Here is a 17,280-nt window from a genome sequence, read left to right on the forward strand (position 1 = left end):
CTGAGCCACCCAGGTGCCCCAAGAAATGTCAAAAGTCTTAAAAGACAATGACATTTCTCAGTATATCTAAAAGAACTGAAAGCAGAACTGAGAAAATATCTGTATATCCATGCTCATAATGGCATTATTCACAATAGACAAAAGGTGGAAGCCACCCAAATATTCATCAATAGATAAACAAAATGTATATACATACAATGGAATATAATTCGTCCTTAAGAAAAAAGAAATTTTGAAACACACTGAAATATGGATAAACACTAAGGACATCATGCTAAGTGAAATACACCAACCAAAAAGACAAAATAATGTATGATTCCCCTATAAGTGGTATCGGGAGTAGCACAGTTCATATTAACAGAAAGCAGAATGGTGGAAGAGTAAATGGGGAGTTATAGAGATTCGGTTTTCCCAGATGAAAAAATTCTGTAGATTGGTTGCCTAACAATATGCGGTAGGGGAGAAAACAAGTTAAAAATAAGATATGACTGAATGGGATCAGTTCCATAACAAAAGCGTACACAGAGTGCCATGGGGATACAAAAGAGATTATCTAACTCTTCCTGATTGATGGAGAAATAAGAAAAGCCAGAACTAATTTAGAATTACAGCTTTGAAACAGGAGTTTAGGTAAATATGCCAGAGTGGACATACACACTAATTTGCTCCCTCTTGGAAACACACTAAAATAATACTAAAACACTTTCTTTAAAAAAGGTATCAACCTGCAAGGACAACAACAAAACTCTGGAAAAATCGAAAACAGATGTACAAATAGTAATAGAATGAGCTAATGCAAAAAAGGCAGTCTCCTAACCCAAGGAAGAAAAGTGACTTTTAAGTTTACTCTGCAGAACCTCCAAATGGCTTGGGACAGAGCTGCACCTCTGTAAGGTAAGAGTTAAGATAGAGCCAAACACTAGAAAACAGTATGAAAGTTTACGTTAGTAAACTGTATACCCAATCCTCAACCATCGAATGTCTTTCCACCTCTTTGTGTCTTCTTCAATTTCTTTCATCAGTGTTCTATAGTTTTCAGAGTACGGATATTTTCCCTCTTTGGTTAGGTTTATTCCTAGGCATCTTATGGTTTTTGGTGCAATTGTAAATGGGACTGATTCCTTGATTTCTTTCTGCTGCTTTATTACTGGTGTATAGAAATGCAACAGATTTTTGTACATTGATTTAGTATCCTGACTTCACTGAACGTGTGTATCAGTTCTAGCAATTTTTTGGTGGAGTCTTTGGATTTTTTATATAGCGTATTATGTCATCTGCAAATAGTGAAAATTTGAATTCCTCATTGCTGATCTGGATACCTTTTATTTCTTCATGTTGTCTGGCTAGGACTTCCAGTACTATGATAAATAACAGTGGTGAGAGTGGACATTCCTGTCTTGCTCCTGACCATAACGGAAAAGCTCTCAGGTTTTCCCCATTGAGGATGATATTAGCTATAGGTTTTTCATATATGACTTTTATTATGTTTGGGTCTGTTTCCTCTAAACCTACTCTGTTGAGGGTTTTTATCATGAATGGATGTTGTACTTTGTCAAATGCTTTTCTGCATCTATTGGGAAGATCATATGGTTCTTATCCTTTGTTCTTTAATGTGGTGTATCATGTTGATTGATCTGCAAATATTCAGCCACCCCTGCAGCCCAGGAATAAATCCCACTTGATCATGGTGAGTGATACATTTAACATACTGCTGGATTCGATTTCCTAGTATTTTATTGAGAATTTTTGCACCCATGTTCATCAGGGATATTGGCCTGTAGTTCTCTTTTTTAGTGGAGTCTTTATCTGGTTGTGATTTCAGAATAATGCTGGCCTTGTAGAATGAGTTTGGAAGTTTTCCTTCCACTTCTATTTTTTGGAATAGTTTGAGAATAGGTATTAACTCTTCTTTAAATGTTTGGTAGAATTCACCTATGAAGGCATCTGGCCCTGGACTTTTGTTGGGAGATATTTTTATTACCGATTCAATTTCTTTGCTGGTTATTGGTCTGTTCAAGTTTCTATTTCTTAATGTTTCAGTTTTGGTAGCTTATGTGTTTGTAGGAATTTATCCATTTTTTCTAGGTTGTCCAATTTGTTGGCATATAGTTTTTCATAATATTCTCTTATCATTGTTTGTATTTCTGTGGTGTTGGCTTTTATTTCTCCTCTCTCATTTGTGATTTTGTTTGGGTCCTTTCTCTTTTCTTTTCAGTAAATCTGGCTAGGGTTTATCAATTTTACTAACCTCTCAAAGAACTAGCTTCTGGTTTCATCTGTTCTATTATTTTTTCAGTTTCCATATCATTTATTTCTGCTTTAATGTTCATTATGTCCCTTCTTCTGCTGCCTTTAAGGTTTCATTTGTTGTTCTTTTCCTAGCTCCTTCAGGTGTAAAGTTAGGCTGTTTGAGATTTTTCTTGCTTTGTGAGGTAGGCCTGTATTGCTATATCCTTTCCTCCTGGGTCTGCTTTTGCTGAATCCCAAAGATTTTGGAACACTGTATTTTCATTTTCATTTGTTCCCATTTTTTAAAAAATTCATTCTTTTATTTCCTGGTAGATCCATTCATTGTTTAGTATCATGTTGTTTAACCTCCATGTATCTGGGTCTTTCCAGATTTTTTCTTGTTTTCTTTCTAGTTTCACGGCATTGTGGTCAGAAAATATTGCATGGTAGGATCCCAATCGTTTTGTACTTGTTGAGGCCTGATTTGTGACCTAGTATGTGATCTATTCTGGACTTGAAAAAAAAAGTGTATTCTGCTGCTTAAGGATGGAACATTCTAAATATATCTGTTAGGTCCATCTGGTCCACTGTGTCTTCAAAGCCATTGTTGATTTTCTGCTTAGATGATCTGCTGATGTCAGTGGGGTGTTAAAGTCCCCTACTATTATTGTATTATTATCAATTAGTTCCTTTATTTTTATTATTAATTGTTTTATATATTTGAGTGCTTCCATGTTTGGGGAATAAATATTTATAATTGTTAGATCTTGTTGGATAGTCCCTTTTACTATGACATAGTGCCCTTATTCATCTCTTGTTAGTCTTTGGTTTAAAATTTACTTTGTCTGATAGAAGTATTATTATTCCAGCTTTCTTTGGATATCCGTTTGCATGACAAATGCTTCTCCATCCCCTCATTTTCAATCTGCAGTTGTCTTCAGGTCTATGATGAGTCTCTTGTAGGCATCATACAGATGGGCCTTTTTTTTTTTTTTTTAAATAATCCATTCTGACACCTATGTGTTTTGCTTGGAGCATTTAGTCCATTTACATTCAGAGTAGTTACTGATGGATATGTATTTAGTGCCATTTTATTACTTGTTTTGTTTTTGTTTCTGGAGATTTGTCCTGTTCCTTTCTAGTCTTTGTCACTTTTGGTCCTTCCTTTCCACTCAAAGAGTCCCCTTTAATATTTCTTGCAGGGTTGGTTCAGTGGTCATGAACTCCTTTAGTTTTTGTTTGTCTGGGAAACTCTTTATCCCTCCTTCTACTTTGAATGATAGCTTTGCTGGATAGAGTATTCTTGGCTGCAGATTTTTTCCATTCAGCACATTGACTACATCATGCCACTCCTTTCTGGTTTGGCAAGTTTCTGCTGAGATCTGCAGCTAGCCTTAAGGGTACTCCCTTGTAAGTTAGGGACTTCTTTCTGCTTTTAGGATTTTTTATCTTTATATTTTGCAAATTTAATTACATTATGTCTTTGTGTTGGCCTGCTTTTGTTGATTCTGAGGGGAGTCCTCTGTGTCTCCCGGATCTGGATATGTTTCCTTCCTCAGGTTAGAGAAGTTTTCAGTTATTATTTCCTCAAATAAATTTTCTGCCCCTTTCTGTCTCTCTTCTTCTTCTGAGACTCGAATATGAATGTTACTACGTTTGATGGAGTCACTGAATTCCCTAGGTCTATTCTTATGTTCCACAGTTCTCTCTTTTGTTCAGCTTCATTATTTTCCGTTATTTTATCTTCTATATCACTTACTCATTCCTCTGCTTCTTCCATCCTTGTGCTCACTGCATCAAGTCTGTTTCGAATTTCAGTTATTGCATTTTTCATTTCTGTTTTTTAACTCCTTTATCTCTGTAGTAAGGGCGCCCCCTGAAATCTTCCACTCTTTTCTCAAGCCCAGAGAGTATCCTTATGATTGTTGCTTTAAATTCTCTATCAGGCATGTTACTTATATCTGTTTCACTTAGGTTTCTGGCCATGAACTTGTCGTGTTCTTTCAAGATGAATTCTTCTGTCTTGGCATTTGTCTAAGTCTCCATCTTCTTCTGTGGGTTAAAAAAGCCTGTTCTGTTTCCTGCTCCTAAGAGTAATGGCTTAATGAAGGAAAGGTCATGTAGTGTCCAGGGCCTGGTGTTTCAGGGGAAGTTTCTAGTGTTTGCTGCATGTACTCTGCTGCTGTGTTTTGGCTGCTTTATCCTTTTGGCCGGGTGTCTGCAGAGGCTCTCCTTGCCTACAATGGGCAGTGTTTTGTCCTTGGCCAGAAGGTATTATGTTTCAACTAGGTGTACTCTGGTCTACTTGTTAAATGAGACCTGCTACTACTTCCGGTAGAAATGAAGCCCTGCAGAACTCTCTGGCTGGTGATGTGGGCAGGGGTTTCTGTTGGTCTTCTGGGGAAGGGGCCCACCGTGCTGGCACTGAGGCAAACTTGATCAAGCAGGGCAGTACCAACGAAATGCAGGATTGTGGGAATTGGTATAAGCAGGTTAGGCAGCCAGTGGGCGCTGTACTGATTATGACAGGTGTCTCTGTGTTTATGCTGAGGGGTGGGGAGGGAAATGATGCCCACCTGGTCCTTTGTCCCTAGAGAGGGGTCTCCGTCCCTGTTGCTCTCAGAAATCATTCCAAGAAGAGCAAATAATCTCCCCTCTGTGCGTCCCAGGCATTTCTCAGATCACTGTTTCCACACTATCTGGCTCCAGCTTGTTTGTCTGCCTTCTCTCCAGGGGGAGCGCAGTGACCTCCTGGCTCTAGCCAAGCCAAGCCTGCTGACCTTGAAGACTCCAGGCTTTAGGGATGTGGTGCGGGCAGAGGCCTGTACTGATCTTCTGGGGGAGAGTCTCACCATTCTAGGACTCAGGGAGGTTTGACTGTGAAGGGCTGTTGCACCAGAGCACAGAGGTGTGGGATTTGTTGCAAGCAAGCTAGGCAGCTAGTGTTGAGGTGAGCTGCCCTCCACAGGTGGCTCTGGGTTTACGCTGAGGAGTGGGGGAGGGAAATAGTGCCCACCTGCTCCTGCTCCTTTGTCCCTGGAGAGGTATCTCCTGAAGCTACCTCTCAGGGACTGCTCTTGGAAGGGTGTGTGAACGCCTCACAGGCGTTCCTCAGATGGCTATTTCCACAGGTCTGCCTCTGGGTTGTTTGCCTGCCTTCTTTGCAGGAGCGAGGCAGTGCCCTCAGGGCTCTATCCTAGCCAAGCCCGGCTGACCTTTACAGCTCCAGTTTTTGAGCCCTGCTGGATACAAGAACTCAGGAAAACAGCCCCTCCCGTTTTCTTTCCCAGCCAATGGCTTTGGGGAAGTGCTCTTGTGCATTCCCCTCACATTCATTATCTTAAATGAGTCTGGAGAGGAGAAATATGATTATATGAGCACAACCATATTTAAGTTTTTTTTTAAAAGAATATAAAGTAAGAATATAAAGTAATGCCAATCTTCTACAAATATTTTATAAATTAAAACAGAGCATCTAGGGGCACCTGGGTGGCTCAGTGGGTTAAGCCGCTGCCTTTGGCTCAGTTCATGATCTCAGGGTCCTGGGATCGCATCCCGCATCGGGCTCTCTGCTCAGCAGGGAGCCTGCTTCCCCCCCCCCCCCGCCCCCCTCTGCCTGCCTCTCTGTCTACTTGTGATCTCTCTCTGTCAAATAAATAAATAAAATCTTTAAAACAGAGCATCTAATTGTTATGTGCACAGTTAATTCAACTCAATGCCATGCAAGCTGATTTCCAAGCAAACTTATCAATTGCCAATTTAAAATATCTAGACTTATGAACATTTTATCTAATTAGAAAGTTAGATATTTCCTTATTGAATCTGAATCCAGTCAGTTTCAGACTTTACAATGTCTGAGATTACTTAAATGATTAGACTCCCCATCATCTTTACCTGTAGTTTATCTTGAATATTTAGTTCATGAGAAAATCCTTCTGATTTAATATAGAGTAAATAAAGAAGAACATAAAATTATATAATTACAGTCCAATTTTTAAAAGGGATAAAGATAAGCATATATAAAAGACTATTAAATATATTAAAATGTTAATAGATGAACAAGAGACCTTCATTTTCTTATTTCAACCTTCTTATACATTCTTTATAATAAATACATATCAGTTTTATAATAACAAACAAGTACTTTCATGCAAATAGTTTCCTCTTAACTAGATTTCTGCAGAGGAAGAAAATAGCTGAAGATGTACAATATTGAAAATTTATATGGATATGTGTTGGGGCACTTACATCTCATTTTTAAGGGTCTTATGTCTCCTATATCAATAGAAACTCAGGGAGGGCAATTATGATTATTTCTTTTGTAAGTTCCTGCAGTCCAAACTGCTGTGTTCTGCAAAGGGGCATTGTATCCTCAGGGCCTAATCAAAGAAAAAAAAATTGTAAAATGAATCGCCTGAAACTAATTTGTTAGATCAGCAACATTTTCCTACTTCTCTATGCTAATGTTTCTTATGGTTAAATCCAACAATTTATAAATACTGTCTTAAGTTCAAAAATAGTCACATATTGTACCTTAGTATGTATTTTGTATACAATGTTTTATTATAATATCATTTTACTTAAGTAAGCAAATCATAAATTTAGGATTTTAAATTATTACTGGTAATATTTTTTCAGAAAGTTCTAACTTTCTTTTGCATCAGTTATTTTGAAAGAGTTTCAACATTCTTACAATATTCATTATATTTATCTGTTGAACTTAAATCTGTTTCTAACCATTTCTCCTTAGAAAGGTTGATGGCAATGTTAGTAAATGTATAAAGAATTTAGAAATTTGAGTCAACAAATAATGAATTTTAAAGTTAACAGTGCTCATATTAATTGTCACAAATTCACTTTCTTAGCCTATTACAATCTGCTCCCTACCCTCCCCCCGACCCTGGCCAATATCCACATACACAAATTGGGCACATTCAATAGTCAGAATTAATTATGGGAGTGCACTGATTACTCAGGCTGCCAAGGGGGGTGAGCTGTTGGACAATTATAAATAATAAAAGCTCATCTATGTAATTGCCAAAATTAATTTCAACTGGTTTTAAAAGAAATATTTCTAAAATGTTTAAGCTACTTTCCCTCCTTTTAGGCCAAGTATACTCTATACAATTTGATCTTTGGGATGACTTAGAATATTATCATAGCTTTTTAATTATATACTATGATACTTGGAGAACCACACTGATACTTCTTGGACTGTCTGTCCCTTCACTGAAAAGCTACAGACTTAAGATTTTGTTTTCTGTCTTTTTACCTCTTGCTATTTTCTGCTTTCCAGTCTGCTTATGAGCATCTGTTTACTTGTCTCTAATACAGTATCCTTCCTCTTATGGGTTTCTTAATCTATAGCAAATAAGAAATAACAAAACAATTAAGTCTCATTCTCTGGCCATTCAGAGATGAAAAATACATATGGAAAATACTGGTAGCCCTTAAAGCATTCAGAGTTTAATTATACCACAAAAGGGTGCTATGGGAACCCAGAGGATCATCATAAGAGAATGTGGGAATTTCAGAATGGCTTCCTGGAGGAGGTAGTTCCTTTTTTTTTTTTTTTTTTTTTAAGATTTATTTATTTACTTGAGAGAGAGAGCATGCAAATGGTGGCAGGGGGGCGGGGGCAGAAGGAGAGAGAGTTAAAATCCTCAAACAGACTGAGCACAGAGCCCAACTAGGGGTTTGATCTCAGGACCCTGAGATCATGACCAGAGCCAAAACCAAGAGCTGGTCCCTTAACCAACTGAGGCGCCCAAGTGCACTGAGGAGGTAGCTCTTTATGACAGATGAATGAATAGGACCTGATAGGCAAAAGACAGTGAGAGAATGGGTAGTGGAGAAGATCAAGTGTACAGTCAAAGGAAACAGCATGGTAATAATAAAAACAATACTTTATATTTATTGAACGCTTATGAATTAACTTAGTAAAATCCTCATAACATACTTATAAGGCACGACTATTCCCATTTTAAAGATTAGGAAACTGGCACAGAAAAAGTGTTTTGCCCAAATTCACAAAACTAGTTAAGCTGCAAAGTCAGGATTTGGACTTAAGCACTCTGGCTCTAGAGCTCACACTATTGACCTCCATGCTATACTGCTTGTTTATGCAAAGTTATGAAAGCAAGAGAGAATCTACTACAAGTAATATATAAAGCTGGAAGATGATAAATGAGTGTTGCAGAACAAGGAGGCAAAAACTAGCTAGAAGGGGATTTGTATGCCAGGCACACGTGTTTGGATTTTATCATATTTATCAAACCAGCAGACCGAATGGCAGGATCTGATTGCCTTTGATAAAGATTTCTGTGAGCTCTGAATGACGAAAAACAACCAGAGGCTAGAAGTCCATTTAGGAGGCTATTCCAAAACTCTGTGAGACCTGAACCAAAGCAACAGAAGTGGGAATAGAAAGGAGGGGACAAGGGGCACCTGGGCTTGGTCAGTTAAGTGTCCGACTCTTAATTTCAGTTCAGGTCATGATCTCAGGGTTGTGAGATTGAGGCCGGCCCCCCTCTCCCCGCCTTCGGTTCTGTGCTGGGTGTAGAGCCTGCTTGAAACTCCCTCCCTCTCCCTCTGCCCCTCCCCACCCCCACTGTGCAAGTATGTGTGCTCTCTCTCTAAAAAAAGAAAGAAAGAAAGAAAGAAAAGGAAAGAAAGAAAGGAAAGGAAAAAACAAAGAAAAAAAGGAGAGGACAAATTAGAGATAAATATGATATTGAATTCATAAAATGTATGACCCAAGTGAGGAAAATCAGTGATAGGGAGAAATTAAAACTGTAGTCAAAGGAGAAAACAGATGGAGGGTGGTAAAGGTGTATAATATTTAGACATGTTTGAGGTGCTTTTGGAACAATAACAACATAAAAACAGCCAACACTTACACTGAACTTCTCATGTGCCAGACTCTGGTCAAAGAACTTTGTGTGAATCCACTGAATTATCAAGGCGATCCTCTGAGGTATTCGAATTTCTTTTTACATGAGGCACCTGAGAAGCTAACTTTGCCCAAGGTCACACAACTATTAAGTGGCTGAGCTGGGACTTGAACCAAGGCAGCCTGGGTCAGAGAGTATTCTGCCTTTAATAGAGCCACGTCAGTTGTAGAGATGGATTTGGCATCCAAGAAAAATGGTTTAGACTAAACGTAACAATTTAGAAGTCATCAATAAATACAGATGGCAGCTGAAACCATGAGTATTCACTTAGATATAAAGAGTGCAGTTAGTTTTTCTCTAAGTGTGGATACCTTGAGGGTATTTGTCTAAAGTGCAAATGAGAGGGCATCACCCAGGTCCACAGAAACAGAACCTCTGGGCCCAGAAATAGTTTTCACTCCCCAGTTGATTCTTATGCACACTCAAGTTTGAAGATCACAGATGAAGAATGAACAAAAAAATGTATGTAACAATGACATTGTGTCTTAGAAGTGTGTCTACCATAAAAATAAACAAGTGTCAAAGAAGGATGCTTAAGTAAAGGCCTAACCAAGTGTCTTGATGGGTCTTTTCTCAAATCTAAGCCACCATCCACTATAAGATGCATTGTTTTTTCGTGTACCACAAGAAAAAAACCTGGAGACTTCTCAAATAAAGCTGAAACAAAAGAAAGGCTACAAATGAAGAGAAGGATAAATGGAAAACAAACCCACCATGCAGAAAGAAACAGCAAGGAAACTTGAAAATCTCTACCATTCAAGTACTAGGCACTAAGTAAAGGGAATATTAACTCAAAGACAGTTCTTACACTGCTTTATACTCTGAATTCATACTACCAGGGAGATTAAAAACAAACTCTTAAACAGAGAATTTAATTTAAAATGGCCCCAGGTTGGTAGTCATGCAAATGACTGATAGAGGAAAATGCAAAACCTCTCTGAAGTAATCCTACTTTAATTCAGGCCAATAATGATTATAAGACATATCATTATTTTAGAACTTTTCTTAAATCTGAAAAAAAGTCTTAGAATCACTGAAACACAATAAATGGAAAGTCCAGCAAGCTATTCTGAATGCCCAGAAACTGGGATGGAGAGGCTAATTTCTGGTTCTCAAATGTACTCCACACATAATTTCATATGGGTATTGATTATTTTTAATGGTAAGAACTATAAAAGGTTATTAAAAATTATAAAAATCCTTTCCCTTCCCACATTTAACAATGTTTTATAATTCCCCCAAATGTAAAAATCTCACCCATAAAAAAATTACAAAATAAACTAAACAACCAACAAGTGAGATCAGACCACTGCTACCCCAACTTCATGTAAATGCTTTAATATTCTCTGGGACTCTGAGAACTAGATTGCCAAGCTCCCCACAGGCCCTGGTAACTGTCCAGACACAACAGGAGAAAGAGCAAACTTTGCTCCCGCCAAGGATGATGATTTATAGTCCTAGTCCAATACTCAGTATTTCATCTTTTACTCACAGGCCACAAACACACTAACCAAATACTTGCATTATATCCAGAGCATTCTGGCCCTTTTTAAGAAAAATTAATCCCTTTTCAACAATGCCACCATAAAAAAAATTCCTTTAGCATTTTTATAATTTTCCAGAAAAGCTGTGTGTTCCTAGTTCAGGCATGCATTTTCCATCTTTTCCAAGGACAGGATAAACACTGCACAAATTATACGCCATAGCTGTTCTGGCATCTTATAAAACTGCAGTTTCACTATATAACAAGCATATCATCATTAGAGACTAAAATGGCGGGTCGCCTGGGTGGCTGTGGGTTGGGCCTCTGCCTTCGGCTTGAGTCATGGTCTCAGAGTCTTGGGATAGAGCTCCACATTGGGTTCTCTGCTTGGCGGGGAGCCGGCTTCCCCCTCTTTCTGCCTGCCTCTCTGCCTGCTTGTGATTTCTCTTTCTCTGTCAAATGAATAAATAAAATCTTAAAAAAAAAAAAAAGACTAAAATGGCTTTGGAAATATAATAAGCACCAACTGATCATTGTGAGGAGTTCCCTCATTAAAAAAAATTTTTTTAAACAAAGAAACCAGTTATTTGGGGCATCTGGGTGGCTCAGTGGGTTAAAGCCTCTGCCTTCGGCTCAGGTCATGATCCCAGGGTCCTGGGATCGAGCCCCGCATCGGGCTCTCTGCTCAGCAGGGAGCCTGCTTCCTCCCTTCTCTCTCTGCCTGCCTCTCTGCCTACTTGTGATGTCTGTCAAATAAATAAATAAAATCTTTAAAAAAAAAAAAAAGAATCCAGTTATTCAACCAACCACTGCTAGCTTTTCCCTGCTTTTGGTGGGTAAAGGTTCTCAAAGTCCCTCTCACGGCACAGTCCTGTCTAAAGTAACTAATACAACAATTCAAATCTGATTCCCACTCTTGTCACACCCTGCCAGAGCATCTCTTTCACTCAGGAAAACTGTTTCCTACCCCAGGAGCAAATATGTACTTGTATGTATGATATAGGGATTTTCTAAGACTGTGGAAAATGAAGTATCTCACAACCTTATCTATAATTTAATATTCACTTTTCCACAGAAATAAGGGAATACTGGTTTTATAGTGCCACTGCTGTTCTAAGCATGTTATAAAAATAGTTTCTAGGAGGATCTATGGAAAATCCACTCTGTCACTGTCAACCTACTCAGCAGTAACTTTTCAGATGAAATTTGTTAGCATGTACTATGTAATATTTTAATTTAAAAATTTTAAGTGGCCTATAATCCCACTATACAGAAATCCCTATCAACATGTTTTTTACTAAACAGTAATGTATCACATAACAAAACTTAAGCAGCACTGAAGTACACAAAATAAAAAGTAAAATATTTCCTACTCCTAGACCACTGATTCCCAACCATGTCCACAGATTTCCCCTCTCTGAAGATAACAACCATCAACAGTGTCTTGAGATCAGAAAGAAAGATTCATCAGATTCATCAGATTCTAGAAGCAAGGTAATCTATTTGATTACAGTACGACGGTTCATTCTTTACCATTACATCCCTTTAAGCTGTTGATATTCTCTTGGGTTCAGTGACCAGAGACTAACTCTTTTCTTCGGCATTTCCCCCTCCATTTCTCTAGATTTGAGGACAAGACTGCATCTGCATGGTTTCACTAAGGAATATGACGTAATGGAAAGGGCTCTGGATAAAATCAGAAGACCTAGGGTTTTCTTTTCTCCCCTAATACTTACACAGCATGTAATCTTAGTTATATCACTTCCTTTCTCTTAGTTTTGAAAAATATTAAGTATTTTATAAATATACAGTGGTGGAAGTAGCAATGATAGTAAACTCTTTGTTATTCTTTTCTTGGAGTTTCAGTTTCCTTACAACTTGTCCTTACAAATACTAATCTCTGAGCCCTTTCCTGGTCCCTGTGGCTGGGCTAAGTAAATCTCCTCTCGCATACTTATATGCTTAATATATTATATTGAAATATTCTGGGACACCTGGGTGGCTCAGTCAGTTAAGTGTCTGCCTTTGGCTCAGGTCATGATCCTAGGGTCCCAGGATCGCGTGCCACATTGGGCTCCCTGCTCAGCAAGAGGCCTGCTTCTCACTCTGCCTGCTGTTCCCCTTGCTTGTGCTCTCTCTCTCACCCACTCTCTCTGTGGCAGATAAATAAAATCTTTAAAAAAAGAAAAAAAAGAAAGAAATATTCTATTCATGTCCTGCCCTTAAACGGCAAGCCTTAAAAACCGGAATCCAGCTTCATTCATATTTGTAACCTTAGCACTTAATTCAATAGTTAATAAATGCTTGCTAAACTGAAATGAATTAAAAGCCATGTAGAAAAAAAAAAAAAAGCCATGCAGAGCTCCAAGATAAATCCTACTATAAGTCACCTCAATATAAAGCAAAAGGAGGGGCACCTGGGTGGCTCGGCGGGTTAAAGCCTCTGCCTTCGGCTCGGGTCGTGGTCCCGGGGTCCTGGGATCGAGCCCCACATCGGGCTCTCTGCTCGGCGGGAAGCCTGCTTCCTCCTCTCTCTCTGCCTGCCTCTCTGCCTACTTGTGATCTCTGTCTGTCAAATAAATAAATAAAATCTTTAAAAATAAATAAATAAATAAATAAAGTAAAAGGAAAATGTCTATGCCATTCAGACAAAAGAGAGTTCCAATCACTAACAGTAGTGTATGAGTTATTCTGTCAAAAAGCAACACAAATACCTAGGTTTGTCGTAGCATTGCTCTCCTTGGTATTCAGAACTCCATATTCATAATTCCAATTCTTATACCTACTAGCAAGCTGCAGTATCTTAAGCACACCAACTTCTGATCCATATATCTGAAGTGAACTGTTCACAAAAGGGCTGATGTAATCTATTGATGGACAGAGTTGTTGACAAGCTGATCTGTAAAGAGATACCACTAAGTCCTTATTTTTTTTTCCTTCCCCCAAACCAGACTTGTTGGCACAGCTGCTAAGGTCTTAACATGAGAAACAGCATATGTTATTGAACTGCATAGAGGGCAAAAGGGCAAAATCTAATTTTCCTGCCTAGCTGAGGTAGAAGCTTAATTAAGATAATCAAAATATATTTTACTTAAAATGCACCTTTGAAAATTTGTATTATCCTCCTCTTAAATATTCTAGTTCTTCAGCAGTTTTCAACGTGCATACTTTACTTTTAGCTGACTGTCCCAAATGCTGAAAATGCTGAGGACCTTCCAATGTACCCCTAACAGCCAAAATACAGGAGGCATAGAAGAGACCTTATGATGACTAAGCATGAGATCTTTTTTGCTCCTAAGAATTTCTCTTGCATCCAAACAGAGGCTGCCTGTGACTGTGTCTACATAATTTGCTTTATATAATATTGAGACGACTTTTCAGGAAAGCTAATGTTAGGAATTGAAATAATTTTCAGTTTTCATTCCATTTCAATTCCAATGGTATTTGCTGAGTGTCTAACATGTGTCAGATTTTTTGCTAAGAGATGGAGGTGGAGAGGAAGAGGTTATAGTCTCAGGTGAAATAAATGAAATGCCTAAACAACTCAGGGTTTTGAACTTGCTTTGAACTAGTACAAATTTGGTGCCTCGCAAAAAGTAGACAGTTGACTTCATCATGCTGATTTCATCTTGACAGTTAGCCAAGTTTGCCAGTCTAGTCCAGACCAATTCTGGCTAAGAAACCTAGCCTCCTTTAATATGACCAACTTTCATCCTTTAGTTAAAAGCTTCCTATCAGCTGCAAATTACAGCCTATCAGGAGACAGAGGAGAGGGGCACCTGGGTGGCTCAGTCTGTTAAATATCCGATTCTGGATTTTGGCTAGGTCATGACCCCAGGGTCTTCAGATCAAGCCCCATATCAGGCCAGAATTGTGCTCCATGACCAGCATGGAGCCTGCTTAAGATTCTCTTTCCCTCTCTCTCTCTCCCCCCTCCTCCCTTTCTCTCTTAAAAAAAGTCTCTGAAATGCTTAAAAGGGAGAAAATGACATCCTTTTTTGACTAAAGTTTATACAAATACAGATAAATCAAAGCTGCTAAACTCAATTCTTTAAAATGTATATAGTCTTATATAGTATATTCTTCGCAACTGTACTAAAAGGCAAAATCTAAAATTATCAACTAATACTTGAAAAGTATTATAATTCACAAAGCCTTTATACATCAAATTTTAACTTAGTGGCATAATATTATAGTCATTTTTGAACACACGAGGAAACCAAGGCAAAAAGATTAAGCAACTTGCTTACTGTCCTAGGTGTAATAAGTGGCAAAAACAGAATTCAAATTCGGGTTTCCAGACTCTAAATATGGTGCCCTTTTTGTTTCTGCACTGCTTTCCTTAAGTTGCAGTTAATCCAATTTTTCCCTATATTAGCCTCAGGAAAAAAACAAACTAACAGATTAATTTTCCTAGTGCTATTTAAGCCAAAATTAAAGCAAGCTTGCATTCCCTAAGTGCACATACAGACAGTGAGGAGACCAACCAATACAGCTGCTGACAACAGACAAATGCCAGCTTAAGGTTAACAGTTTTCCCTTGTATAAATAAATCCACACATAGAGAAACATGCTTGGCTGAGTATAATTCAATTTGTAAAATTTCCAAAGCAAACAAACATTACAACTATCAGAATTGTTTTCCTTTGAAATAGAACTCCTGTGGAGATAACAACTGAGAAAAACATAAAACATCTTTAAAACAAACTCTATTCTCTCCTTTAAAAAAAAAAATACACATACATACCCCCAAATAAATATTTCTTTCCATTTCTCCCTTCTATCCACTAATCCCTCAACTGCCTGACAATGAAAGAATAAAAAATTAGCAATATTCTTTGAAGTTGGTAATTCATAACTCTTCCAAAGCCATCCACTATCTTTAATTTAAAATTATCTTTAATGCATTATAGTTTCTGTGATTTGATTTTAGTTGCCTTAACAAACATAATTTTATCTTCTTAGCAACGTCTGCACATATCTGTCTTCCTCTATAATTCCTCAAGAGCAAGGGACCATATCTTATTCATTATTCTGTTATCCACTGGAATTATAGGGTAGTCATTTAATAAGCATTTGTTGTCCTCAAATCAATAAATGCAGTAGAAATAAGTAAATACATTTGAGACTAACAGTTAACAAACATTTATTCATAAATGTATTGCATATATTTTACTTCTATGAAATCAGGATTCACTTTTTTTTTTAAAAGATTTAATTTATTTATTTGAGAGAGAGAGAAAGTACAGAAGGAGGGGGAGAGGGAGAAGCAGTCTCCCTGCTGAGCAGAGAGCCCAATGTGGGGCTCGATTCCAGGACCCTGAGATCATAACCCGAGCGGAAGGCAAACACTTAACTGACTGAGCCACCCAGGCACCCCGAGGATTCACATTTAAATTATATTTGGCAACATGTTTTTTCTTCCCCAATGTGGGACATAAAGTAATGCTGTGTCTTACAATCTTTGGCATCTTGGATTCAATGAATAAAGTCTTTATAAAATATATACATGAAGAACATTCTTTTCATGTGATTGAGTAAGTAAATGCAAAGTGCTGATCATGGATCTCTAAATTACATAAAGATGGAAGGGGGTGTGCCTTACAGATGTCTCCCCTGCTCTACCAAATCAATGAGTTTGGGAAAAAAAAAAAATCAGTGAGTTAGGTCTTCAAGAGCCAGAACTTGATTTTATTCATCTTTGTACTTCTAGTATGTGCTCTCTAGGGGCACAATAAAGATGAGCTAAATGAATAAAAACATCTGGTCTGGGGAAAAGAATGATGGGGAGATGGAATGATCAATGCTGTAAAGGGAAAAAACAAATTAGAAAGACAACTAGGCTTAAAGAAATAAAAAGAAACATACTTACTTTAATATTTAAAGATCATGATCTACTACCACTCACTAAGGATTCATACTATTAAACAGTATTTACCAAAATACTAGTTTCATAGGATATTAATTGAAGTTACTCCCTAAATTAAATAGATTTCCAGCAAATAAACTTGTTGAAAAGGGTAAGACAAAATTAACCAACTTCTTCACCTGCAAGTTTTTAAAAAAATATTCTTTAATATTAATCCAGATTTTAATTTTTAATATTCCACTTTAATATCTTTAACATCCTACTATCATTGTGAGTTTCCAAAATAGGGATAAAGCATGCATTTCCCAAACTTATTTGCAACAGAAACATTTTTGGGGTATCCTCTTGAGAAACTAGCATTCCACAGAACAGACTTTAGGTAATATCTATATACAGAATCTTCAAAGTAGCTCTACACAGAAGACAACTATCAAAATATTATGAGATATGTAACTAGTCACATGAAATAACAAGTGATAACAGAAAAAACAAGTAGCAAGTTGTCCAAAACATCCTGTTGCATATATAGAAATACATATTTCCAGAATAGGAGGGTAAAGGAAGAAAAAGAAAGAAACTTCCTTCTTAAAAAAGTTAAAAATCATAGTGATGTTTTATTTAAGCTCACTTGATTTAGTAAATAACCACTCTGGTATATCTAATTAAATGGCACCAAAAAACTGTACTATACTTTCAAAAGTATCTGACAGAATCATAATGTAGCCAAATTACTGGGACAATACTAC

General features: G+C 37.5%; 1 protein-coding gene across 6 annotated transcripts in view; it reads right to left on the reverse strand.

The window, feature by feature from the left end:
* Window positions 1-17,280, reverse strand: part of CEP57L1 (centrosomal protein 57 like 1) — a 72,228-nt gene that overhangs the window by 36,954 nt on the left and 17,994 nt on the right. For 2 of the 6 annotated variants that reach the window (XM_080807171.1, XM_080807172.1), the window contains exon 2: window positions 6,478-6,608. The exons of the other annotated variants lie outside the window; for them this stretch is intronic. The gene's annotated coding sequence lies outside the window, so the exon portion shown is untranslated. The remainder of the gene's footprint in view (window positions 1-6,477; window positions 6,609-17,280) is intronic. 6 annotated transcript variants of the gene reach the window in all.

This window comes from Martes martes (genome assembly GCF_963455335.1).
Source record: "Martes martes genome assembly, chromosome: 6".
Lineage (NCBI taxonomy): Eukaryota > Metazoa > Chordata > Mammalia > Carnivora > Mustelidae > Martes > Martes martes.